This window comes from Aegilops tauschii, chromosome 3, assembly GCF_002575655.3.
Source record: "Aegilops tauschii subsp. strangulata cultivar AL8/78 chromosome 3, Aet v6.0, whole genome shotgun sequence".
NCBI classification, from domain to species: domain Eukaryota; kingdom Viridiplantae; phylum Streptophyta; class Magnoliopsida; order Poales; family Poaceae; genus Aegilops; species Aegilops tauschii.
The window spans coordinates 555813334-555840478 of NC_053037.3; positions in this window are offsets into that span (position 1 = coordinate 555813334).

Below are 27145 nucleotides of genomic sequence, written 5' to 3' on the forward strand. Positions count from 1 at the left end.
GCCCGTGATTTGATTCGCACAATCATGGGCCGGGGTCCATTTCGGGCTGCTGCCGGCCCGTGAGCTGTTCGGCACGTTTCAGGCCCAACCTACTTCTCAGCCTCCTAAAAGCCCATTGAGTTTTCTTGCGAAAAGAGGGCCGGGGGTTACTCGGCCTATTAAAGGCCCGAATCTACTAGTGGGCCAGTTTGACGAGGCCCATGATGCGGATCATACGTCGTGATTGCATGACGGCCCGATTATGTACCGTAATTTTACGGTTTGGCCGGTTTACTGCGAAGACAGGATATATATACAGTAAAATAACTGCAGCATCGTGAATAAGAAAAAACCTAGACTATACAATAAAGAAATTATGGCATATTACATCCACTGGGCATCAAAGTTCGCCACTATGATAATAAAGCACAAGTAGACAGAAGATTACATACACTGGGCATCAAAGATTGCCACCAGTGCAAATAAACAAGCCGACAAAATAATATACAAAACCGACAGCACTTCAATAGAGTTCAAGAAAGGTTAGCCCTGCTGGGGAGCTGCAGCGCAAGCAGCTGAGTAAGATGATGAGACTGCGCTTGTTCAACACTTATATCTTCCTCACTCTGAAAGATAAACAAGCAGACAGATGACAGGTTTTGCACATAAAAGTATCAGTGCTGACAATTCATCACATTTCTTACTGACGAATAAAGTGACACAGTTTAAAATTGCATTAACACAATATGGTATTGTTCAGGTCAAGACATGGCAGGAAATGACATTGTGAAGGAGCTGGCAGCTTCATGACACCACTGGATTACAGATCAAGAACTCATAAGTATCAATGGTTAGTGTGCTATCAATTTATCCCATTTCAGATGGGCAAATAAAGAGACGGTTTAAATAATAGTAGAATGATATGACATTGTTCATAGTTAAGACATTGCAGAATATGACATTGTGTTGTAGTGGGTAGGTTCACCACACCACTGGATTACGGATGAAGAACAGAAGCATACATGCAATGTAAAAGAAGATCACTTGCTCTGTATAGTTTAATTTACATGGTATGGAGAAGGAACTTGGTTGTACAACTGAAAACTTAAATTGAGAAGGACAAACTTTTGTTTATGAACTACATAATAAACTTTAAACATGCAATTTGATGCAAACACCAAAAATAAACAGCTGTTGCAGTCATGCCTAACCAAATATACACAACAAAGTTTGAAGGCTTGAGAAGGACAAACTTACATTACTGGTGAAGATAGGCTCTATAAAGCGCTTGTCCATGCTGATGGGGGGGGGGGGCAATTCAAGAAGTTTACCACAGAATCTTCTTCATAAGCATTGCCTTTATTCTACATTTTGTTAAGAGTAAATATAGATGTGATAATATATGAAAAAATGGAGAATATTTAAGATAAGATGAAGAGTGATGCTACATAACCAAGTAGCTATAAATGTATGTGCAGCGATACAGGCAAAAGGCACAGCCAAGAGCAATGCACAGCTAAACTTCTTCAGTACCAACCTTATGGTAAGAGTAAATATAGATCTGATGTGTAGAAAATGGAGGGCAAAGGAAAATAAGCTGCAGAGTGATGGTACATGAACAACTACCTGTCAATATAAGTACACTGATAAAGGACAACATGTACTTACAAGAACAATGCAGAGCTAAAAAAATCATTGGCATTGGATATATTCTACACTAATGTAACCATTCATACAGATCAGATAATTTGGAGCGAACAATTGATAAGCAAGCTATCATGCATACTGTTGTCACATAATGAACAAGGTATGTATGCAAGTACAGTGATACAGGACAACAGGTACTAACAAGAGCAATGCAGCGGGCATCATATTTGCGATATCCTATCGTTCTTTTCAAACCGGAATTCTTCGAGCAGATTTCCTGCAAAAAAGATCCGTAAGGCACATGCGGAAAAGTAGAAGTTCAAATTGTCATTTGATTTCATAGACAGTACCTCATCCTGGGAACGAGACCAGTGCATAACAAGGTTTTTCCATTCAATGTCTTCTAAATTTAGCACAGGAGACTTCATCGGAAATTCGTTTATAGACTTGCCATCAAAGTGTGATTTCCTCAGGTAACACCGATACTGCTGCAATGCTTCCTTGAAAAGCACAAGCAAGCTTTGCTCGTCATGACTATCTAGATTGACCCTCGCCTAGTTACAACAATGTAATGTAAATCATTGATGTGTTCGATCAGCAGAAAACAGGAAAATAATAACCATGAATAATAGCACTTACACGTAAGTTGGACAGGAAGATGTGAAAATGGTGTTTGTCTTCACTATAATCTTCCCATGATGGGAATATATGCACGTAGTCCCTAACAACATTGAAAGCATTGTCTTTTAAACTAGGAATAAATGGAATGGGGTTCCAATCTACAGGAATTGGCCGTCTTTGCAGTTGGGATAAGTCTTCAGTCGGTGGACTTGCTGTACTTTTTGCTGGAGTGGGATTTTTCTATGGTACAGCTGGTGCTATGGCAAATGAAATCGGTATACCTTTTGCTGGAGTGCAGGTCCTGTGTGGTGGGGCTAGTGGTGTGGCCAGTGAAGTATGGGTACAGTCTGCTGGAGTCGGTCCTACGTTTAGTGTCACTGGTTGTACAGCCAATATAAGTGGGGCGCTGTCTGATTTCTCTGGCACCACCACGTTTTTCAAGGACTTTGCTAGTGCTCCTTCAGGTTCGGCAATCACCCTCTTCCTTTTTGATGTCTGATGCACAAGAACAACATTTGAGTGGAAAAACATGGTATGATGACAGATGGAATATGTATTGATAATGGATGGGCATGGCATCTCGAGTTATATGATGAGTAAACTAAGCAGATGGCGGTGCAACAAAGTAGAAGAAATGCAAGACAACATATGCAAGATACGCGCAATCAATAAAACCTTGCCAAATTAGAACAGGCACCTTGATGGGTGAACAGGACAGGCCATCTGCCTTTGACTCCTCGAGGTTAGAATAGTCATTAGGATGATATTCTGAACAAGAATCAACAGGTGGGGAGCGTATGAGTTTCATTGCTTCCAGAATGGCACTCAATGCCTTGGTGCTAATTTTGTAAGTCATTGCAGTGTTCCACAATATTCTTCTGATGCGTGGATTCTGATATTCACTGTAATTGCGTATAATATCTGAGAACCATGAAAACATAAATAGTTGTGAGATTATCTTTGTAATGCAGATGATATTCTAATATAGGGGCGCCCCTATAAACACTTGTGTGCTATCACTGGATTCCGATGAGAGAGCTCATGTGAGTTGTAATATGGTGCGTGCATTTATATAATCTGGCACAAGTACACAAAAAATAGGCTCCAGAAGTAAGGATAGCTGGCAGATGATAGGTTCATAATATACTATATAGAGAGTTTATTGCCAAACCATGATAACAAGAGCACACAACAACTAGGCAGATCATAGTGTACATAATAGGGGTACACCATAACCACGATATATAAATCGGGAAAGTGGAACTGGCTTGAAAATACGGTGTTGTATTGCCGCTAGTAATTGAAAGCCTATCGATCACGTACAGGCCAACTCTATCAGCTGTTGACTGCAGATGTCCCTGCGCCCCTTCCTGACAAGGAACATACTGTACGTACTAAATACAGAATAAACAAAGAGGAACATGTTAAAGAACAGAAGAGGAAGCATATTCTTGAGGTTCCGCTTCATTGCATACAATGTTGGTTGCCCACTCACGATGAATCACACGCCCAAAGAAATGCAATTCCATGCTGTCTCTCTATGTGTGGCAATTTTGAACAAGAGTCATTAGGATCATATTCTGAACAAGAATCAACAGGTGGGGAGCGTATGAGTTTCATTGCATCCAGAATGGCACTCAATGCCTTGGTGCCAATTTTGTAAGTCATTGCAGTGTTTAGCTTCAAGAGTGGACTGCTGCTAGTGCGACACAAAGCAACTACACAAATCATAGTGTAGATATAACGGGGAAAACCGTAAGCATCAGAGTAAAATCAGCAAAGTGGAACTTGCTGGAATATATGTGCTAGTATTGCCGGTACGGCTAGAAAGGCTTCGGATACCAGCTCTCTTCAAGTGAAGGTGCGGTACTGTTAATATCAGTGTTACTCTCAAAGGCGACACAGCTCCCCGCATTTCCTTGCTATTCTTATAGGATTCAAGTGGGCAGGTGACTACAAATCCTATTCCTATGTTTACAAGATCCTACGAATCAAAGAGGCTCAAAGTGTCCATCACAACCGACCGTATAGACCTCTACACTGCAAAAGTCCCTGCTCATCTTCAGTACAAGGAACATACTGTACCACTATCATACTCCCTCCGTTCCAAAATATAAGTCTTGGTAGAGATTTCCACTATGGATCACATACAGATGTATCCAGATACATTTTAGAGTGTAGATTCACTCATTTTGCTCCATATGTAGTCCATGGTGGAATCTATACAAAGACTTGTATTTAGGAACGGAGAGAGTACATATTAAAAAAGAACGGAAGAGGAACATGGTAAAGAAGAGCAAGCAGATTTTGGATAATAAAATGTTGGTTGCGCAGTGCCCACACATGATGAACCAGAGCGCATTAAGAATGCAACTCCCAGCTGTCTCTCGACCATTTCAGGCGGTTGGATGAAGATCCTACGTCTCCTAACCCATCTTCTTCCTCGTCTCTGATTCTTCCCATACAGAACACCGCACGGGCTGCCGTCCGGACCACCGGCCCCCGCCGCCTGTGTTCCTCCGCCACCCCCACCCCCACCCCCGCCCCAACCCCCACCCGCATCGAGTTTTCTTTGTTCGGCGAGGCCCCACAACCACCCGAGCCCCTTCGTTCGCACCGGCGAACTCCGGCAAGCTCTGAAAAATCGACTGACCCAATTTTGAGATTTAGTCTACTGTGATTTAACTAGTTTGGAATATAAAAGGGGAAAACCATAAGCATTGGGAGTATAGTGTTGAGCGTGCCATGGCGGATCTGAAGGTGCAAACCGGACAAAGGCAACTTCGCAACCAAGACAAGAAATCAGAGTAAAGCAGTGGCGATCTATTTTCTTGCCGCGGTAAATAAGTTGAGCAGATATGAAAGAGTACCGCCTTTGGTGCGGTGCCGTGTACGCATCTGCTGAGAATTTGATGGTGCTGCGGTAGCGATGGCTGTCGGCAGCATGGAAGCAGATCTAGGAGGGTAGACGGTGGCGGCGGGGCGCGGTGGACGAGACAGTCGTAGGAGCAGCGCCGGCAAGGTGGACGACGGAGGGGATGAAGCGAGAGGACGGGATGCAAGGATCCCGGTCCGAAGCCGTGGATGAGAGAGGTCGATCTCTTGTAATGGACGACGGCGTAGAGGTATCAGCTCCGGCATGGTGGAGGAGGACGGCGGTGGATGGGGTGGCGGACGGCGGCGGACGGAGGAGGGTGGGGTGGAGAGGGTGTTTTGGCGCCCACGGAGTACGAATGGGGAAAAGGGAGGTAGAGAGGAAGGGGGAACCATGTATTCATGGTGCGCTTTTCTCAAATGCGAGGAAATTTACAAACTTAGCCCCCGTTTCAAATTTCTACTACATCACAGCAACATTAGTTGGTTGGGGATAGGACGGTAATCTCGCATACACCGAATATTTGCCGACGAGAGTTTGTTTTTGGCGCCCACCGTGTATGAATATGAATCGGGGAGGGAGTCGATTTCGGCCGAGGACACACTGTGTTTTGGCGCTCACCGTGTATGAATCCGGGTGAGAGGCGGTTACGTCACGTTTGGGTGAAATTACAAACCTACCCCTATCAAAACCTATAGAAATACAGCAGATAGGCTTTGCGTGGCAGGGATAGGCAGTAGTGATTTCCATCTCGCAGATTTTGGTTTCGGGCGGTTACTGCGACTTTCCCCGCTTCGTTCAAATTTTGCAGAGTGCACGTTTACTGTGCCAACTCAATTCGAATCCCGTTTGTATTCTATTTTTTTCGAGCGGGATCCATTTTCAATTGGAATTACATTCTATATACATCATTTTTTATATATACTTTCAAAAGCACAACACCATTTATACATAAATATGGTTTACAAATGGCATGATCTCAGATTCATAAGGTTGTATCCATCAATTTGGATTTTCAAATATTTGAAACCACTTTATGTTGAAATCCAATGTATGCATTCGTCGCTAACTGTCTCCAATTAATGTGTGTTTCATGCATTTTTTTACTTCTCAAACATGTATAATGTGTTTCACACACGCAACATATAGTGTAATCCCGTTTAGACATTAATTGCATATAAACCATGCATTGTTTGTAATTGAAGAATCTATGGATCACCAATATTGATAAACTATGAATATTATATCTGGATCTAGTTTAGTGCGAGACGGTTATTCATTTAAATCAAAGAATAATGGTTGTTCTATTTATATGAGTAATATCTTTTATTGTCATGCACCCTTGAAGAGTGGTCTATTTTTGTGGAATCTCGATTGCAGTGATACACATATTCATAATATTGATGCCAAAATATGCAAAGTCGATAATGATAGTGCAACATATTTGTGGCACTGTCGTTTAGGTCATATTGGTGTAAAGCGCATGAAGAAACTCCATGCAGATGGACTTTTGGAATCACTTGATTATGAATCATTTGATACTTGCGAACCATGGCTCATGGGCAAGATGACTAAAACTCCGTTCTCTGGAACAATGGAGCGAGCCAATGACTTATTGGAAATAATACATACCGATGTATGCGGTCCGAGGAGTGTTGAGGCTCGCGGCGGGTATCGTTATTTTCTGACCTTCACAGATGATTTGAGCAGATATGGGTATATCTACTTAATGAGACGCAAGTCTGAAACATTTGAAAAGTTCAAAGAATTTCATAGTGAAGTGGAGAATCACCGTAATAAGAAAATAAAGTTTCTACGATCTGATCGCGGAGGCGAATATTTGAGTTACGAGTTTGTCCTTCATTTAAAACAATGTGGAATAGTTTGACAACTCACGCCACCTGGAACACCACAGTGTAATGGTGTGTTCGAACATCGTAACCGTACTTTATTAGATATGGTGCGATCTATGATGTCTCTTACCGATTTACCACTATCGTTTTGGGGTTATACATTAGAGAGAACTGCATTCACGTTAAATAGGGCACCGTCTAAATCCGTTGAGACGACACCGTATGAACTGTGGTTTGGTAAGAAACCTAAGTGTCGTTTCTGAAAGTTTGGGGTTGCGACACTTATGTCAAAAAGCTTCAGCCTGATAAGCTCGAACCCAAATCGGAGAAGTGCGTCTTCAAAGGATACCCTAAGGAAACAATTGGGTACACCTTCTATCACAAATCTGAAGGCAAGATCTTTATTGCCAAGAATGGAACATTTCTAGAGAAGGAGTTTCTCTCTAGAACTTGATGAGGTAACTGTACCTTCTCTCGAATTGGAAAGTAGCACATCAGAGAAATCCATTCCCGTGATGCCTACACCAACTAGAGAGGAAGCTAATGATGATGATCATGAAACTTCAGATCAAGTTACTACTGGACCTCGTAGGTATAATAGAGCACGTTACGCGCCAGAGTGGTACGGTAATCCAGTTCTGGAAGTCATGTTGCTAGACCATGGCGAACCTACGAACTATGAAGAAGCTATGATGAGTTCAGATTCCGATAAATGGCTTGAGGCCATGAAATCTGAGATAGGATCCATGCATGAGAACAAAGTGTGGACTTTGGTGGACTTTCCCAATGATCGGCGAGCCATAGAGAATAAATGGATCTTCAAGAAGAAGACTGACGCTGATGGTAATGTTACTGTCTACAAAGATCGACTTGTCGCAAAAGGTTTTCAACAAGTTCAAGGAGTTGACTACGAGGAGACTTTCTCACCCGTAGCAATGCTTAAGTCTGTCCAAATCATGTTAGCCATTGCCACATTTTATGATTATGAAATCTGGCAAATGGACGTCAAAACCGCATTCCTTAATGGATTTCTTAAAGAAGAGTTGTATATGATGCAACCAGAAGGTTTTGTCGATCCAAAAGGTGCTAACAAAGTGTGCAAGCTCCAGCGATCCATCTATGGACTAGTGCAGGCATCTCGGAGTTGGAACATACGCTTTGATGAGGTGATCAAAGCATATGGTTTTATACAGACTTTCGGAGAAGCCTGTATTTACAAGAAAGTGAGTGTGAGCTCTGTAGCATTTCTAATATTATATGTGGATGACATATTGTTGATTGGAAATGATGTAGAATTTCTGGATAGCATATAGGGATACTTGAATAAGAGTTTTTCAATGAAAGACCTCGGTGAAGCTGCATATATATTGGGCATCAAGATCTATAGAGATAGATCAAGACGCTTAATAGGACTTTCACAAAGCACATACCTTGACAAAGTTTTGAAGAAGTTCAAAATGGACCGGTCAAAGAAAGGGTTCTTGCCTATGTTACAAAGTGTGAAGTTGAGTCAGACTCAAAGCCAGACCACTTCAGAAGATAGAGAGAAAATGAAAGTCATTCCCTATGCCTCAGCCATAGGTTCTATCATGTATGCTATGCTATGTACCAGACATGATGTGTGCCTTGCCATAAGTCTGGCAGGGAGGTACCAAAGTAATCCAGGAGTGGATCACTGGACATCGGTCAAGAACATCCTGAAGTACCTGAAAAGGACCAAGGATATGTTTCTCGTTTATCGAGGTGACAAAGAGCTCGTCGTAAATGGTTACGTTGATGCTAGCTTTGACACTGATCCGGATGACTCTAAGTCACAAACCAGATACGTATTTGTATTGAATCGTGGAGCTATCAGTTGGTGCAGTTCCAAGCAGAGCGTCGTGGTGGGATCTACGTGTGAAGCAGAGTACATAGCTGCTTCGGAAGCAGTAAATGAAGGAGTCTGGATGAAGCAGTTCATATCCGATCTAGGTGTAATACCTAGTGCATCGGGTCCAATGAAAATCTTTTGTGACAATACTGGAGCAATTGCCTTGGCGAAGGAATCCAGATTTCACAAAAGAACCAAACACATCAAGAGATGCTTCAACTCCATCTGTGATCAAGTCAATGAGGGAGACATAGAAATTTGCAAAATACATACGGATCTGAATATAGCAGACCCGTTGACTAAGCCTCTTCTATGAGCAAAACATGATCAGCACCAAGACTCCATGGGTGTTAGATTCATTAAAATGTAATCTAGATTATTGACTCTAGTGCAAGTGGGAGACTGAAGGAAATATGCCCTAGAGGCAATAATAAAGTTGTTATTTTATATTTCCTTATTCATGATAAAGGTTTATTATTTGTAACATCCCAAATTTTCAATTTGGAATGTTATACATTAGATCATCATTGCATAGCATATTTTATTGCATTTTGGCAAATCATCGATAAATCCTAAGCAACTCAAGGACCCTCGGAGAGAGTTGGGGATTTTCCCGATTTTTCATATTTGATTTTCATCAAATAAAAAAATGAGGATTTTTGGTTTTAATTATTTTCTCTCCGAAAAATATTTCATATTAAAATAAATGAGAGGAGAAAATATGACTTCTCCAAAACAATGGAAATATCGAGGAAAAAATACGCAGCCGGCCCACCCCGTCGTCTCCCTCGCGCGCACGACGCCGCCGCCGCCGTTGTCCGGCTCGGACACGCCCGCGCCGCCGCCTTGCCCCTCCTCCAAGCCATCCCCCCCTCTTAAATACCCCCACCCCGCCTCCTCCCTCTCACCCCGCCGCCGCCCCGCACCCGCCGCCGCCCGCTGCAGCGTCGCGCCGCCGCCACTTGCGCCGCCGCCGACGCCGCCCCGAGCCCCGCCGCCCGACGCCGCCGGCGCCCGTTCCGACGAGGTAGCCGAGCCGCCGCCTTGCCGGTTTTCTAAAAAAACCGTTCATTTTTTCTAAACCCTAGTTTTCGTTTTTTTTCAGATCGGTTTATTGTTTTTCAGTTTTATTATTTAGTGAACGTTCACCGACCCGTTCGTTTTAGCGAACGTGTTCGTCGGATTTTCGCTGTTAACGAATGTCCGTTCGTTTAACTGTTCGTCAGTTTTCTTTTTCATCGATTTTCCGCGATTTTTCCAGATCTCGATTCCTGATTAGATCTTCGTTTTCGTTTAACTTTTCGCTCGTTTATCGGAATCAGGAGATTCAAGCGCCTAGAGTTTCGTCTCGAAATTCTCTTTCCGTTTAACCTACTCAAACAAATTTTTGCTACTGTAAAATTTGACCTAGATCCAGATTAGTAAACGAAGCTTGTTTCTTTCGCCGTTTGACTTTCGTTGCTTCGTTTGATTTGATTCTTTTTGCAAACCGGAGTTCTTAAGTTGAACTTTCTGGTTGGATCTTTTATTTGAGTTTTACTTGTGCATTAGATGAGTACTTATTGTTTGCTTGTTTGTTTGCGATAGAGTAACCGGAGTGCGACGCTTGTTACTTCGAATTTTTAGGTTTCGCGGATCATCAGCAAGGCAAGTAACACTTTGATCATACTTTTCCATACCCAGTTTTTATTGCATTAGATCAATCCTCAAACATTGCATGGTTAGGATCTAATTAAACTGTGGGTATTGGGAAGTAGTTGAGGTAGTACCTATTACCTGTTTTATTACCAAACCCTTGGGAGTTACTTCTACGTTGCTATTATATTGCTATGCTATGCTCGTAGACGTGGATTGGGTTTGAGAGATATCCATGACATATGTGAGATTTTTAATTAATGGTTTACTTAAGGTGGCAACTAAAACTCACATCTGGGTGGATTGAGGTACCTGGGTATTCCAGGATTGCCTGTTTTTCTTTTGGACCGCCACCCAGGTTCAAAGGGATCATGAGATTATTCAAACTAGAAACTTCCGTGTGCAGCCGCAAGCTATTATGGGCTCTAGCATACTTGATTAAGTTGTGTGAACTCTTACAGTGGTAGACTAGCAGATGTAGGGGATGTAGGTGGTACAGTCTATCACATCGTAAGGTGCAAACACTTCTGAAAGACTGTGTCTCGGTCATCCGTTTCTCAAACATCATGTAGTGCGAGAACCAAGCGGAGGCGATCGAGTCTTGTGGGAAAAGTGCACAAACCTCTGCAGAGTGTATAAACTAATCATGGTTAGCCGTGTCCCCGGTTATGGACAACTTGAGTATCTAGTACTTGGATTATCATGTGAATCTCATCATGTTACTTTAATTAATCTTGTTGGGTTAATGATGATACTTAATTGGGATTGAGAATGCTGTCAACCATTCTCAATGTTTAACAACCACCATGATAGTTAAATAAAATTTATTCCTTTGCAGTAGGGAAAAATTGGCTTTTCGCAAAACTGTAACCATAGAGCTTTCCACCAGCCATATATGCATGTAGTATAGCATTATTCTGTTCATTATTCTCTATGTGTTACATTGCCAGCATATTCCATGTGCTGACCCGTTTTCGGGCTGCAACGTTTCATGTTGCAGACTTTTCAGACGACGAGTAAGGTGCCTTAGGTCGTGGTCTTATACTCAGTGATGCCGTTGGAGTTGATGGACTCACTTATCTTCCAAGCCTTCCGCTGTTATCGTATTTAGATGGCCTTAAGCCATATTCATCATACTTATTTCTCTTTTGAGATACTCGTTGTAATAAGTGTGTGATTGCTACTCTGTTATAAATCCTCCATTTGTACTGTGCGTGTCAGCATTACTGATCCAGGGATGATACTGGTGCACAGCAGCACAGACTGTTTGAGGTCTGGTCGCTACATTATTCATGCTAGAATTGTATTGATCGGAAACCTAAATGCATGTGTGAATATATAAACAAACACCATGTCCCTGCACTAGTACGCGTCAGTGCTATACAAACGGTTTTTAACCCCTTTCCGCGACGGCATTTGGAACCGTCGCCTAGTGAGTGACGGCGATAGGGGGTCCTTCCCACACGACCCAGAAACCGTCGGGGATATGCCCTCCTGGAACACACGCTTGGCAAAATGAGGTCGTGTGCGACCGAAGAGCGCTCAAATACGGAAATACGTATAGTAGAGCTAAAAATACAATTATACACGCGAAATTGTTTCCGGTCGCAAGTACTGTCGGTGTTCTGGGAACGGGGGTCCCCAGACTTGCCTGCCTGCGGCCCACGGCGTGGCTTTGCTAGCGGGCCTGTACGACCCATCTTCATCAACAAGGCATCCAAGACCCTCGCGAGGCAGACGGTGCAAGACCTCCTCAGGAGCGGCCTCACCAGGCTGCCTCGCGAGGAGCGGAGATATCAAGGCGGGGCGAACCTCGGGAGGCTCTCGTGACGTGAGCCATGACGATCGACACCAGGCGGGCGCCAGCGCGCGCAGCATCCTTGTTTCCTCTTTGGTGCTAAGGAAGCAGGCGCGGGCGCGGAGTACCGAGGCGTCAAGCAAAGGTTTCCATATCAGTGCAACGAGACCGAGACCAGCAGGCCAGTAGGACGGAGGTCACCGTGGAGCCCAAGACGGCGTCACCACCAGAGCCTTTTGCAGGCGAAGACCACTTTTGTCAGGATAGCTTGTACTACTGTCCCCTTTCAAATTGGCCGCCGTTGTTGGCTCCCTTCCCGCTCAATATTTGGGGAGAGGACCAGGGCCTATATAAGTAGAGCTAGCCACCATAGTAGAAGGCATCTGATAACCCATTCAGAGGCATCTCGCACACACAAGTTAGTCGAGCACAAGAACACCTCAACCTCAGGAGGCTGTTCTTCCCCTTTGTACCGTTCTTCATCAGCCCAAGAGGCAATCCACCACCACACACTGGAGTAGGGTATTACACCACAATGGTGGCCCGAACCAGTATAAATCTCGTGTCTTTCTGTGTTGCGAATTGGTCGAGTTCGTCCGCAAGATCTTAGCAAGCTAGGGCGTAGATCGGTAGGGGGGAAAGGACTTCGTGCGCACCCCAGAGTTCGAACCTTAAGGGTTTTGCTGGAACCCCACATCCGACATTTGGCGCGCTGGGTAGGGGTGCGCCGTAGCTTCTCCTCCGTCGATCTGCGCTTCACCCTCATGGCAGGCGCCCCGCCACCGGCTCCAACGGCCGGTGTTGACGACGGAGCCAGGGGTCTCCGAGCCCTGGCCCCCGCCCTTCGGCAGGTGCGATGGCCACCCAAGTTCAGGCCGGAGATGCCGCCGCGCTATGACGGCGCGGCGGACCCGTTAGCGTTCCTGCTGGCATACGAGGAGGCCATCCTTGAGGCCGGGGGCGACGACAAAGTCATGGCCAACTGGCTCCCCATGGCCCTCGCCGGCGAGCCGCGCGCCTGGCTGCTCAACCTCCCTGGATCCACGGTGGCGTCCTGGGGGGAACTCCACAACCTCTTCACTGCTCGCTACGCGGTGCCGGCGCCCCACTCGGTCCCAGCCCTGCTGGGCGGCTCTCAAGCACCGCCTTCAGATCACCACGTCAAGCCGTTCCTCCGTCAGATTAGTGCCGCTTCCAAGTGCCCGGGGGCTGCGCCGGGTTGGGCTGCACCGGAGGCCGACCTCACCTTCGGCTCAGAAGACCACCCCAACTCTACTGCCGGCTCGGGCAAGCTCCCAATGCTCTATACGACCACCATCTACAACGTGGCTGTTACCAAGACCCTTATCGATGGCGGTGCAGGCCTCAACTTGCTCTCCGTAGAGGCCTTCAGCCTTCTTCATGTGCCACTCGAGCGGCTCAGTCTCAGCAAGCCTTTCTCAGGAGTTGGTGGCGGCACTGCCCACTCTCTGGGACAGATCCGCCTCCCCGTCACCTTCGGCACGTGCGACAACTACCGCACCGAGCCGGTCGACTTCGACATCGCCCGCATCGGCCTCCCGTACAACGCCATCCTCGGGTACCCGGCTCTCGCCCAGTTCATGGCGGCGAGTCATCCGGCCTACAACCTCATGAAGATGCCTGGGAGCAAAGGCGTCCTCACCATCAAGGGGGACACCAAGGAGGCAGTGACAGCACTCAAGCTCGCCCTCAAAACCGCCGCGTCGACGCAGCCCGCTGACGTGGGCGCCTCCGAGCCCAAGGGAGCCATGCCGACCAAGAAGAAGCAGTTGTTCACACAAGACAAGGCGGAAACCAAGCAGGTGCTGGTCAACGAGGACAGGCCCTCAGGAGCCACCTTTACCATAGGTGCCAGTCTCGACCCAGGGCAAGAGGAAGCATTGGTGAAGTTCTTGCGCGCAAACAAGGATATATTCGCGTTGGAGCCCAATCAGCTGGTAGGAGTCCCAAGAGAGGTGATTCAGCATCATTTAAGGGTATGCCCCAATGTACGCCCCGTGAAGCAGCGGGCGAGACGGCAGTCCACTAAGAAGCATGCCTTCATCGTCCAAAAAACCCGCAAGCTGGAAGCGGCGGGTGCCATTCGCGAGGTTCGGTATCCCGAATGGCTGGCGAACCCGTCGTAGTGCCAAAGAAAGGCGGGAAGGAACGGATGTGCGTCGACTTTACCAACCTTAACAAAGCCTGCCCCCAAGTTCCGTTACCGCTCCCACGCATCGATCAGATCGTCGACTCCACCGCCGAGTGCGACCTGCTGTGCTTCTTGGACGCGTTCTCAGGATATCACCAGATCAAGATGGCGGTAGAAGACGTGGAGAAGACAGCCTTCCTGACCCCGTGTGGGGTGTACTGCTACACTTGCATGCCCTTTGGATTGCGCAACGCGGGCGTAACCTTTCAGCAACTGATGCACATTGCCTTAGGGCGACAGGTCAGGAGAAACACAGAGGCCTACGTCGACGACATTGTGGTGAAGTCTCGGGAGGCAAGGACCTTGATTCAAGACCTGGAAGAGACCTTTGAGAGCCTGCGCCAAGTGAACTTGCGGCTCAACCCGGAGAAGTGCATGTTTGGTGTCCCTTCCGGCAAGCTGCTGGGTTTCCTCGTGTCGCACAGAGGGATCGAGGCGAATCCAGAGAAGATCAAGGCCATCAAGGACATGAGCCCACCGCAGACCCTCAAAGAAATGCAGAAGTTGGCCGGTCGGGTGACTGCGTTGGGACGCTTCATCTCCAAGCTAGGAGAACGCGCCTTGCCCTTCTTCAAGCTGATGAAGAAGAAAGGCCCGTTTGAGTGGACCCCGGAGGCCGACCAAGCCTTCCAAGGCCTCAAGAGATACCTAACTAGCCCACCGGGGATGGTGGCGCCACGGCCTCTCGAGCCCCTGGTGCTCTACCTGGCCGCTACCCCGTACTCTGCCAGCGTAGCGCTGGTGGCGGTTCAGGAGGAGCGCCAAGCCAAGGGCGCGCTGCGCCGAGCTGTAGCCGAAATGACGCAAGATCAGGAAGGAGCTGCAGCAGCGTCAACAGAAGACCAAGCTTGGCAGGACGACGTCGCAGAGACCCCCGCAGGCGACCAGGCACCAGGAGTTCCACCACCTCAGGAGACGTCCGGACCCCCGCAAGACACAAGCCTCGCCAATGCGCCAGCCCTTGTCGAGCACCCGGTGTATTTTGTCAGCATGGTATTGCGGGACGCAAGGACACGATACCCCATGCCTCAGAAGCTCCTGCTCATGCTCTTGGTGGCCTCGCGCAAGCTGCAGCACTACTTCCAGGGCCACCCCATCAAGGTCGTCTCAGCCTACCCGATGGAGAGAGTGCTCAGGAGCCCGAACTCTGCTGGAAGGGTCGCTGAGTGGAACATCGAGCTGCAAGCGTTCCAGCTGGAGTTCAGCACTACCCGGGTCATCAAGGGAGCCGCGCTTACTGATTTCGTGGCGGAATGGACGGATGCCCCGGCACTTGAAGTAGGCGAAGACCGGTCCACCTCACCGGAAGCGAGGCGCCGGATGGCTGGGTCATGTATTTCGACGGCGCCTTCGCGCATCATGGCGCAGGGGCAGGGGCGGTACTCATCTCGCCCACTCAGGACAAGCTCTACTACGCCGTGCAGCTCTGCTTTCAGCAGGGCGAGAAGGTCTCCAACAACATCACAGAGTACGAGGGCCTCATAGCTGGCCTGAAGGCCGCAACAGCTCTGGGGGTGAAGCGCCTTATTGTTAAGGGCGACTCGCAGCTCCTCGTCAACTTCTCCAACAAAGTGTACGAGCCAAAGGACGAGCACATGGAGGCTTACCTCGCAGAGGTGCGTAAGATGGAAAAACAGTTCATGGGACTGGAGGTGCAGCATGTGCCCCGGGGCACCAACAAGGAAGCCGATGACATCGCCAGGAGAGCATCCAAGCAGCAGCCCCAGGAGCCTGGCATCTTCGAGGAACAACTCTTCAAGCCGTCGACGACGCCAGCACTTTCAAGCGTAGTTCAGCCTCGGGAGGAGCTCTCGCAACCACCTGCCACGGGAGCCCCAACCTGTGGCTCGACCTCAGGAGCTCGCCTGCTCTTGGCGCTCGAGCCCCAGGAGGAATGCTGGACCAAGGAATTCAAGGAGTACCTGATGCAAGGGACGCTACTGGAGAAGGAAGAGGATGCAGAGCGCGTGGCCCGGCAAGCCACGGCATACTGTATCCAGGACGGTGAGTTGTACAGAAAGTGACCGAACGATGTTTCGCTGCACTGCATTTCTGGTGACCAAGGAAAGGAGTTGCTGGTTGACATACACGATGGGGACTGCAGATACCACTCGTCGTCACGGACCCTCGTCGGCAAGGTGTTCCGCAGTGGGTTCTACTGGCACACGGCGCTCAACGACGCGGCCGAGTTGGTGAAATCCTGCGAAGCTTGCCAGTTCCACGCCAAGCAGATACATCAGCCAAATCAGGGCCTCCAGACCATACCACTCACGTGGCCGTTCGCAGTCTGGGGGCTGGATATCTTGGGCCCCTTCCCTCGGGCGCCAGGGGGCTACTGATACGTCTCCAACGTATCTATAATTTTTTATTGCTCCATGCTATATTATCTTCTGTTTTTGACATTATTGGGCTTTATTATTCACTTTTATATTATTTTTGGGACTAACCTATTAACCGGAGGCCCAGCCTAGAATTGTTGTTTCTTGCCTATTTCAGAGTTTCATAGAAAAAGAATATCAAACGGAGACCAAACGGAATGAAACCTTCGGGAACGTGATTTTTAGGAAGATTATGATCCAGGAGACTTGGACCCTACGTCAAGGATACTTCCAGGAAGCCACGAGGTAGGGGGGCGTGCCTACCCCCCTGGGCGCGCCCTCCACCCTCGTGGGCCCCATGTTGCACCACCGACGTACTCCTTCCTCCTATATATACCTATGTACCCCAAACGATCAGATACGGAGCCAAAAACCTAATTCCACCGCCGCAACCTTCTGTACCCACGAGATCCCATCTTGGGGCCTGCTCCGGAGCTCCGCCGAAAGGGCTATCCATCACGGAGGGCTTCTACATCAACACCATAGCCTCTCCGATGAAGTGTGAGTAGTTTACCTCAGACCTTCGGATCCATAGTTATTAGCTAGATGGCTTCCTCTCTCTTTTTGGATCTCAATACAATGTTCTCCCCCTCTCTCGTGGAGATCTATTCGATGTAATCTTCTTTTGCGGTGTGTTTGTTGAGACCGATGAATTGTGGGTTTATGATCAAGTTTATCTATGAACAATATTTGAATCTTCGGAATTCTTTTATGTATGATTGGTTGTCTTTGAAAGTCTCTTCGAATTATCAGTTTGGTTTGGCCTACTAGATTGATCTTTCTTGCAATGGGAGAAGTGCTTAGCTTTGGGTTCAATCTTGCGGTGTCCTTTCCCAGTGACAGTAGGGGCAGCAAGGCACGTATTGTATTGTTGCCATCGAGGATAACAAGATGGGGTTTTTATCATATTGCATGAATTTATCCCTCTACATCATGTCATCTTGCTTAAAGCGTTACTCTATTCTTATGAACTTAATACTTTAGATGCATGCTGGATAGCGGTCGATGTGTGGAGTAATAGTAGTAGATGCAGGCAGGAGTCGGTCTACTTGTCTCGGACGTGATGCCTATATACATGATCATACCTAGATATTCTCATAACTATGCTCAATTTTGTCGATTGCTCAACAGTAATTTGTTCACCCACCGTAAAATACTTATGCTCTTGAGAGAAGCCACTAGTGAAACCTATGGCCCCCGGGTCTATTTTCCATCATATTAATCTTCCAACACTTAGCTATATCTTTTGCCGTTTTTATTTACTTTCTTTACTTTGCATCTTTATCACAAAAATACCAAAAATATTATCCTATCATATCTATCAAATCTCACTCTCGTAAGTGACCGTGTAGGGATTGACAACCCCTTATCGCGTTGGTTGCGAGGATTTATTTGTTTGTGTAGGTGCGAGGGACTTGCGTGTAGCCTCCTACTGGATTGATACCTTGGTTCTCAAAAACTGAGGGAAATACTTACGCTACTTTGCTGCATCACCCTTTCCTCTTCAAGGGAAAACCAACGTAGTGCTCAAGAGGTAGCAAGAAGGATTTCTGGCGCCGTTGCCGGGGAGGTCTACGCAAAAGTCAACATACCAAGTACCCATCACAAACCCTTATCTCCCGCATTACATTATTTGCCACTTGCCTCTCGTTTTCCTCTCCCCCACTTCACCCTTGCCGTTTTATTCGCCCTCTCTTTTCTGGTTGCCTCTTTTTCGTTCACTTTTCCCTTGCCATGTCGGAACCAAAAAGAGTTGGGGTTTCTCTCCCGAGTTTTAGCGCTTTAGACAATCCTGCTATCTTATCTAAACTCATAAATAAAAATACTATGGAAAAACTTGCCGGAGTTATCAATGAAAACCTTAGTAATTTAGATGATTCTGGAATTTTTCGTTATTTACTCGATGAATCTTTGAAAGATGCTTGGGATAGGCTATTAAGGATCCGGGCTAGATATGTACCTCAATATCAAATTGAGGTTTACTTAAAGAGCTTTTATGTTGGGTTGCCCGCTTCATTCAAACAAGTTTTAGATTCTATTTTTGAAGAGGGTTTTCTCGAAGGGGACCCCATAGATACCTATGAAAAGATAAAAACTATATTTGGGCACCCCATTAATGAGAAAGTTGAAATCACATCTCTTTTGCTTTCTTACCAAAACGATTCTATCAAAGAGATAAAAGCTAGCCTAGATGCCAATTTCCGCAACATACTTAATCTTTCTTCTACCATTAATGGCCATGTACTTTGTCAAAATAGAAAGATTAATTCCATAGATAACAAGTTTGCTCTTTTTTTTCCCTAAAACCAAAGATGGCAATACCTAGATCTATCCTTGCTTTTATGGCTAGCTAGGGGCGTTAAACGATAGCGCTTGTTGGGAGGCAACCCTATTTTATTTTTAGTTTTTTGCTTTTTGCTTCTGTTTAGGAATAAATATTTGTTCTAGCCTCTGGTTAGATGTGTTTTTATGTTTTAATTAGTGTTTATGCCAAGTTAAACCTATAGGAACTTCTTGGATGATAGTTATTTGATCTTGCAGAAAATTCCAGAAACTTTGTGTTCACGAAAATAATTGTTAAAAATCACCAGAACGTGATAAAATATTGATTCAAATTGCTGCTGATCAATAAAAAAATTGTCTAGGTCTTCCTATTTTGGCTGATTTTTTGGAGTTCCAGAAGTTTGCGTTAGTTACAGATTACTACAGACTGTTCTGTTTTTGACAGATTCTGTTTTTCGTGTGTTGTTTGCTTATTTTGATGAATCTATGGCTAGTAAAAGAGTTTATAAACCATAGAGAAGTTGGAATACAGTAGGTTTAACACCAATATAAATAAAGAATGAGTTCATTACAGTACCTTGAAGTGGTCTTTTGTTTTCTTTCGCTAACGGAGCTCACGAGATTTTCTGCTAAGTTTTCTGTTGTGAAGTTTTCAAGTTTTGGGTGAAATATTTGATGGATTATGGAACAAGGAGTGGCAAGAGCCTAAGCTTGGGGATGCCCATGGAACCCCCAAGATAATCTAAGGACACCAAAAAGCCAAAGCTTGGGGATGCCCCGGAAGGCATCCCCTCTTTCGTCTACTTCCATCGGTAACTTTACTTGGAGCTATATTTTTATTCACCACATGATATGTGTTTCGCTTGGAGCGTCTTGTATGATTTGAGTCTTTGCTTTTTATTTTACCACAATCATCTTTTCTGTACACACCTTTTGAGAGAGACACACATGATTCAGAAATTATTAGAATACTCTATGTGCTTCACTTATATCTTTTGAGTTATATAGTTTTTGCTCTAGTACTTCACTTATATCTTTTAGAGCACGGTGGTGGATTTGTTTTATAGAAACTATTGATCTCTCATGCTTCACTTAGATTATTTTGAGCGTCTTAAATAGCATGGTTATTTGCTTAAAAAATTCTAATATGCTAGGTATTCAAGATTAGTAAAAACTTTCTTATGAGTGTTTTGAATACTAAGAGAAGTTTGATGCTTGATGATTGTTGTGAGGCATGGAGGTAGTGATATTAAAGTTGTGCTAGTTGAGTAGTTGTGAATTTGAGAAATACTTGTGTTGAAGTTTGCAAGTCCTGTAGCATGCACGTATGGTAAACGTTATGTAACAAATTTGAAACATGAGGTGTTCTTTGATTGTCCTCCTTATGAGTGGCGGTCGGGGACGAGCGATGGTCTTTTCCTACCAATCTATCCCCCTAGGAGCATGCGCGTAGTGCTTGGTTTTTGATGACTTGTAGATTTTTGCAATAAGTATGTGAGTTCTTTATGACTAATGTTGAGTCCATGGATTATACGCACTCTCACCTTTCCACCATTGCTAGCCTCTTCGGTACCGTGCATTGCCCTTTCTCACGTTGAGAGTTGGTGCAAACTTCGCCGGTGCATCCAAACCCCGTGATATGATACGCTATTTCACACATGAACCTCCTTATATCTTCCTCAAAACAGCCACCATACCTACCTATTATGGCATTTCCATAGCCATTCCGAGATATATTGCCATGCAACTTTCCACCATTCCGTTTATCATGACTTGTTCATCATTGTCATATTGCTTTGCATGATCATGTAGTTGACATAGTATTTGTGGCAATGACACCGTTCATAATTCTTTCATACATGTCACTCTTGGTTCATTGCATATCCCGGTACACCGCCGGAGGCATTCATATAGAGTCATATTTTGTTCTAGTATCGAGTTGTAATCATTGAGTTGTAAATAAATAGAAGTGTGATGATCATCATTTTTCTAGAGCATTGTCCCAAGTGAGGAATAAAAAAAGGGAGAGAAAGGCCAAAAAAAGAGAAGGCCCAAAAAAATGAGAGAAAAAGAGAGAAGGGACAATGTTACTATCCTTTTGCCACACTTGTGCTTCAAAGTAGCACCATAATCTTCATGATATAGAGTCTCTTGTTTTGTCACCTTCATATACTAGTGGGAATTTTTCATTATAGAACTTGGCTTGTATATTCCAACAATGGGCCTCCTCAAGTGCCCTAGGTCTTCGTGAGCAAGCAAGTTGGATGCACACTCACTTAGCTTCTTTTGTTGAGCTTTCATATATTTATAGCTCTAGTGCATCCGTTGCATGGCAATCCCTACTCCTCGCATTAACATCAATCGATGGGCATCTCCATAGCTCATTGATTAGCCTCGTTGATGTGAGACTTTCTCTTTCTTTGTCTTCTCCACATAACCCCCATCATCATATTCTATTCCACCCATAGTGCTATGTCCATGACTCATGCTCATGTATTGCGTGAAGGTTGAAAAAGTTTGACATTACTAAAGTATGAAACAATTGCTTGGCTTGTCATCGGGGTTGTGCATGAGGAGAGCATTCTTGTGTGACGAAGATGGAGCATGACTAAACTATATGATTTTAGGGATGAACTTTCTTTGGCCATGTTATTTTGAGAGGACATAATTGCTTAGTTAGTATGCTTGAAGTATTATTATTTTTATGTCAATATGAACTTTTATCTTGAATCTTCCGGATCTGAATATTCATACCACAATTAAGAAGAATTACATTGAAATAATGCCAAGTAGCATTCCGCATCAAAAATTCTGTTTTTGTCATTTACCTACTCGAGGACGAGCAGGAATTAAGCTTGGGGATGCTTGATACGTCTCCAACGTATCTATAATTTTTGATTGCTCCATGCTATATTATCTTCTGTTTTGGACATTATTGGGCTTTACTATTCAATTTTATATTATTTTTGGGACTAACCTATTAATCGGAGGCCCAGCCCAGAATTGTTGTTTTTTGCCTATTTCAGAGTTTCGCAGAAAAAGAATATCAAACGGAGTCCAAACGGAATGAAACCTTCGGGAACGTGATTTTTGGAACGAACATGATCCAGGAGACTTGGACCCTACGTCAAGGAAGCTTCCAGGAAGCCACGAGGTAGGGGGCGCGCCTACCCCCTGGGCGCGCTCTCCACCCTCGTGGGCCCCACGTTGCTCCACCGACGTACTCCTTCCTCCTATATATACCTACGTACCCCCAAACGATCAGATACGGAGCCAAAAACCTAATTCCACCGCCGCAACCTTCTGTACCCATGAGATCCCATCTTGGGGCCGGTTCCGGAGCTCCGCCGGAAGGGGTATCCATCATGGAGGGCTTCTACATCAACACCATAGCCTCTCCGATGAAGTGTGAGTAGTTTACCTCAGACCTTCGGGTCCATAGTTATTAGCTAGATGGCTTCCTCTCTCTTTTTGGATCTCAATACAATGTTCTCCCCCTCTCTCGTGGAGATCTATTCGATGTAATCTTCTTTTGTGGTGTGTTTGTTGAGACCGATGAATTGTGGGTTTATGATCAAGTTTATCTATGAACAATATTTGAATCTTCTGAAATCTTTTATGTATGATTGGTTATCTTTGCAAGTCTCTTCGAATTATCAGTTTGGTTTGACCTACTAGATTGATCTTTCTTGCAATGGGAGAAGTGCTTAGCTTTGGGTTCAATCTTGCGGTGTCCTTTCCCAGTGACAGTAGGGGCAGCAAGGCACGTATTGTATTGTTGCCATCGAGGATAACAAGATGGGGTTTTTATCATACTGCATGAATTTATCCCTCTACATCATGTCATCTTGCTTAAAGCGATACTCTGTTCTTATGAACTTAATACTCTAGATGCATGCTGGATAGCGGTCGATGTGTGGAGTAATAGTAGTAGATGCAGGCAGGAGTCGGTCTACTTGTCTCGGACGTGATGCCTATATACATGATCATACCTATATATTCTCATAACTATGCTCAATTCTGTCAATTGCTCAACAGTAATTTGTTCACCCACCATAAAATACTTATGCTCTTGAGAGAAGCCACTAGTGAACCTATGGCCCCGGGTCTATTTTCCATCATATTAATCTTCCAACACTTAGCACTACAAAAAAAAGACACATCCGTGACATTTTGGGCCGAACGAAATTTTTTTCTGTCATACATATGACACTTCTATGACGATAATTGTGACAAAACCCGGTATCATCATAGATGTGGTGGGCTCCTACTTCTATGACAAAAAATCATGACAGAAAATGGGCTTTTCGTCCTGGGCGGGCCGGAGACGCAGCTGGATGACATTCTTTGGGCCGTCCATGACGGAAAAAACCGTGGTAGAAGCGAGGGCGAGGAAAATTTCGGGGAGTTCCCGGTTACGGTGGGAGGTCGGGGGCCAAGCGATGCGCGTTTCTCTCGTACACGTACGCGCGTGTGTGCGAGGCGTTGGCTCTAACTGAACCCGAGTGAGGCGTTGGGCTCTAACTGAACCCGAGCGATTGCCCTGCAGGCTACGCGTTACTGAACCCGGGCGATCGATCGATGGCTGTTAACTGAACCCGATCGAGCGATTCCTTCGCTACTGCTGCTAACTGAAGCCGATCGATTGGATGAACAGTGCGCATTGCGGGGGGGGGGGGGGGTTGGATGAACAGTGAGCGGTGGCGTTGCCTCTGGATGAACAGGACCCCGTGGTGTGGAGGGCTGGATGAATAGTAGACGATGGAGGGGTGCCCGTGGAGGGGTGGTTGAACAGGACCCCGTGGTGTGGAGGGTTGGATGAACAGTAGACGGTGGAGGGGTGGTTGAACAGTAGCCGGTGGAGTAGCGCGCGGTGGAGGCTGGATGAACAGGAGCCCATGGAGGCTGGAGGAGGTCGACGGTGGAGATGAACAGTATCCCGTGGAGTCCCGTTTTGCGGTACGCCACACCCCTCCCGATGAACAGGACCCCCGTTTCGACCGTAGGAGGTCCGTTTCGTCCGTTTTGCGGTACGCCACACCCCTCCCGATGAACAGGACCGCCGTTTCGACCGTAGGAGGTCTGTTTCGTCCGTTTTGTGGTACGCCACACCCCTCCCGATCAACAGGACCCCCGTTTCGACCGTAGGAGGTCCGTTTCCTCCGTTTTGCGATACGCCACACCCCTCCCGATCAATAGGACCCCCGTTTCGACCGTAGGAGGTCCGTTTCCTCCATTTTGCGGTACGCCGCACCCCTCTCGATCAACAGGACCCCCGTTTCGACCGTAGGAGGTCCGTTTCCTCCGTTCTGCAGTACGCCAGGCCTTGTTTCCATCGTCTGTTCCGTCCAAGCCCTCCCGATGAACACGACCACGCATTCCGTTCCGACCCAGCCGGTGGCTCCCACGCGTTCCGTTGCCTCCCCATGAACACGACGCATTCCGTTGCCTCCCCATGAACACGACGCATTCCGTTGCCTCCCCATGAACACGACGCATTCCGTTGCCTCCCCATGAACAGGACGACGACGCTGTTTCTCCGTTCCGACCCAGCCATGTACACGAGCCCTGGCCGTACGTATGTGCGAGTAGGCATTCGAGAGCCCGCCTGTATGTACATATACATGGCCGTATTTTCTTTCTTGCACCCTGGCTGCTGTACGTACGTTTACATGCTACGTGCGCGCCTCTACTACGACACGTACGTGCCTCTACTACGACACGTGCGCGCCTCTACATCCACCAGTATATATGTACGTACATGTTCGCGACCAGAATGACAATGCTACGTACGCTTCGACCAGGTGGGTCCCGACTGTCAGGCACTTCCTTGCGTGCGAAGATGTAGCTGGTGGGTCCCAGCAGTCAGGGGGCGAATCGTTTTGTTTTTTTTGCCCGGACGCACTTCCTTGCGTGCGAAGATGTAGCTGGTGGGTCCCAGCAGTCGGGGGGAAACATTTTTTTTGCGAAATACGATGGCCCGTCCGGTGGGTCCCCGCTGTCAGGTGGAGGAATAATTATTTTGCACGTAATAAGGAGGCACTTCCTTGCTGCGGCCGTTGACCCAGCTGTCGGCCTCTCCACGTACAGTCCACGTCCGATGGAAGCCGTTCCTTGACCACGTTGACCACGCCGCACCGAGAGCACCATGGCGGTGGACGACGGCGAGGCCTACGAAGGGGATGACGTGAAGCCGGGGAAGACGCGGCAGTGGATGCCCACGCGTAGAGGAGTACGAGGGTTCACTGGTTCGCTGCGGTGTGAGGCTGCCATCGCCGCAGAATAACAGGGGGTGTGGGTGAGTAGAGGGATGGCCTGGCCAGCGGTGGGAGTAGTAGGGGGGTGAGGCCTCCACCGCATCGCAGGAGCATGAGGCACGACCGGCGCTGGTTTGGGCGGCTGGAGCAAGAAGACCAGAGGTTGAAGAAGCACTACGGCCGTTGGATGGACATTGTACGGTCACTGGAGCTAGAATCGTGCATATTGACTAAGTTGACAAAGCCCTTCGTCCCCGTCAACTTAGTAGGCCCACAAGTCAGCCTGCCACTATACTGGGTCCCAGCTAACAGGGGGAGTATTCATTTTTTTGTGCGTAATAAGGAGGCACTTCCTTGCGTGTGAAGATATAGCTGGTGGGTCTGAGCTGTCAGCGGCGGTAACGTTGTTTTCGTGAAATACAGAGGCCCTTTCGATGGGTCCCTGATGTCAGGTGGAGGAATCACTATTTTGCGCGTAATAAGGAGGCATTTCCTTGCGTGCGGCCGTGGACCTAGCTGTCGGCCTCTCCACGTACAATCCACTTCAGATGCATGTCGGTCGTTGACCACGTTGACCAGGACGCGCCGAGAGCACCAGGGCGGTGGACGACGGTGAGGCCTAGGAAGGGAACGACACGGAGGCAGGGAAGACTCGGCAGTTGTTTCCCATGCGGAGGGGAGTACGACTGTACGAGGGTTTACAGGTTTGTCTGCCGTCGCCGGAGAATAACAGCAGGTGTGGGTGAGTAGAGGGATGGCTAGGCCAGCGATGGGAGTATGGTGGGGCGGTGAGGCCTGCTCGGCAGCAGAGCCGGCCGCGGGGAGGAGGGAGCAGGCAGTCCCGCCGGCGCTTGTTTGAGCGGCTGGAGCAGGAAGAGCAGAGATTGAAGAAGCACGACGGCCGTTGGATGGACATCGTACGGTCACTGGAGCTAGAATCGTTCATATTGACTAAGTTGACAAAGCCCTCCATTCCCGTCAACTTACTAGGCCCATAAGTCAGCCTCCCACCATGGTGGGTCCCAGCTAGCAGGGGAGTATTCATTTTTTTGTGCGTAATAAGGAGGCACTTCCGGTGGGTCCGAGCTGACAGCGGGGGGAACTTTTTTTCACGAAATACGGTGGTCCGTCCGGTGAGTCCCAGCAGTCAGGGGCAAACGTTTTTTTCATGAAATATGGTGGCCCGTCCGGTGGGTCCCAGCAGTCAGGGGGGAAACGTTTTTTCCGCGAAATACTGGTGGCCCGTCCGATGGTCCCTACTGTCAGGTGGAGGAATAATTATTTTGCACGTAATAAGGAGGCACTTCCTTGCGGCTGCTGTGGACCCAGCTGTCAGCCTCTCCACGTACAGTACTCTTCCGATATAAGTCGGTCGTTGACCACATTGACCACGCCATGCCGAGAGCACCACGGCGGTGGACGACGGCGAGGCCTAGGAAGGGGATGACACAGAGCCGGGGAAGACGCGGCAGTGGATGCCCACGTGGAGAGGAGTATGAGGGTTCACTGGTTCGGCTGCGGTGTGAGGTTGCCGTCGCCGCAGAATAACAGGAGGAGTGGGTGAGTGGAGGGATGGCCTGGCCAGCGGTGGGAGTAGTATGGGGACGGTGAGGCCTCCGCGGCAGCACAGCCGGCCACGGGAGGCAGGAGCATGCGGCACGACCAGCGCTGCTTTGGGCGGCTGGGGCAAGAAGACCAGAAGTTGAAGAAGCACTATGGCCGTTGGATGTACATCGT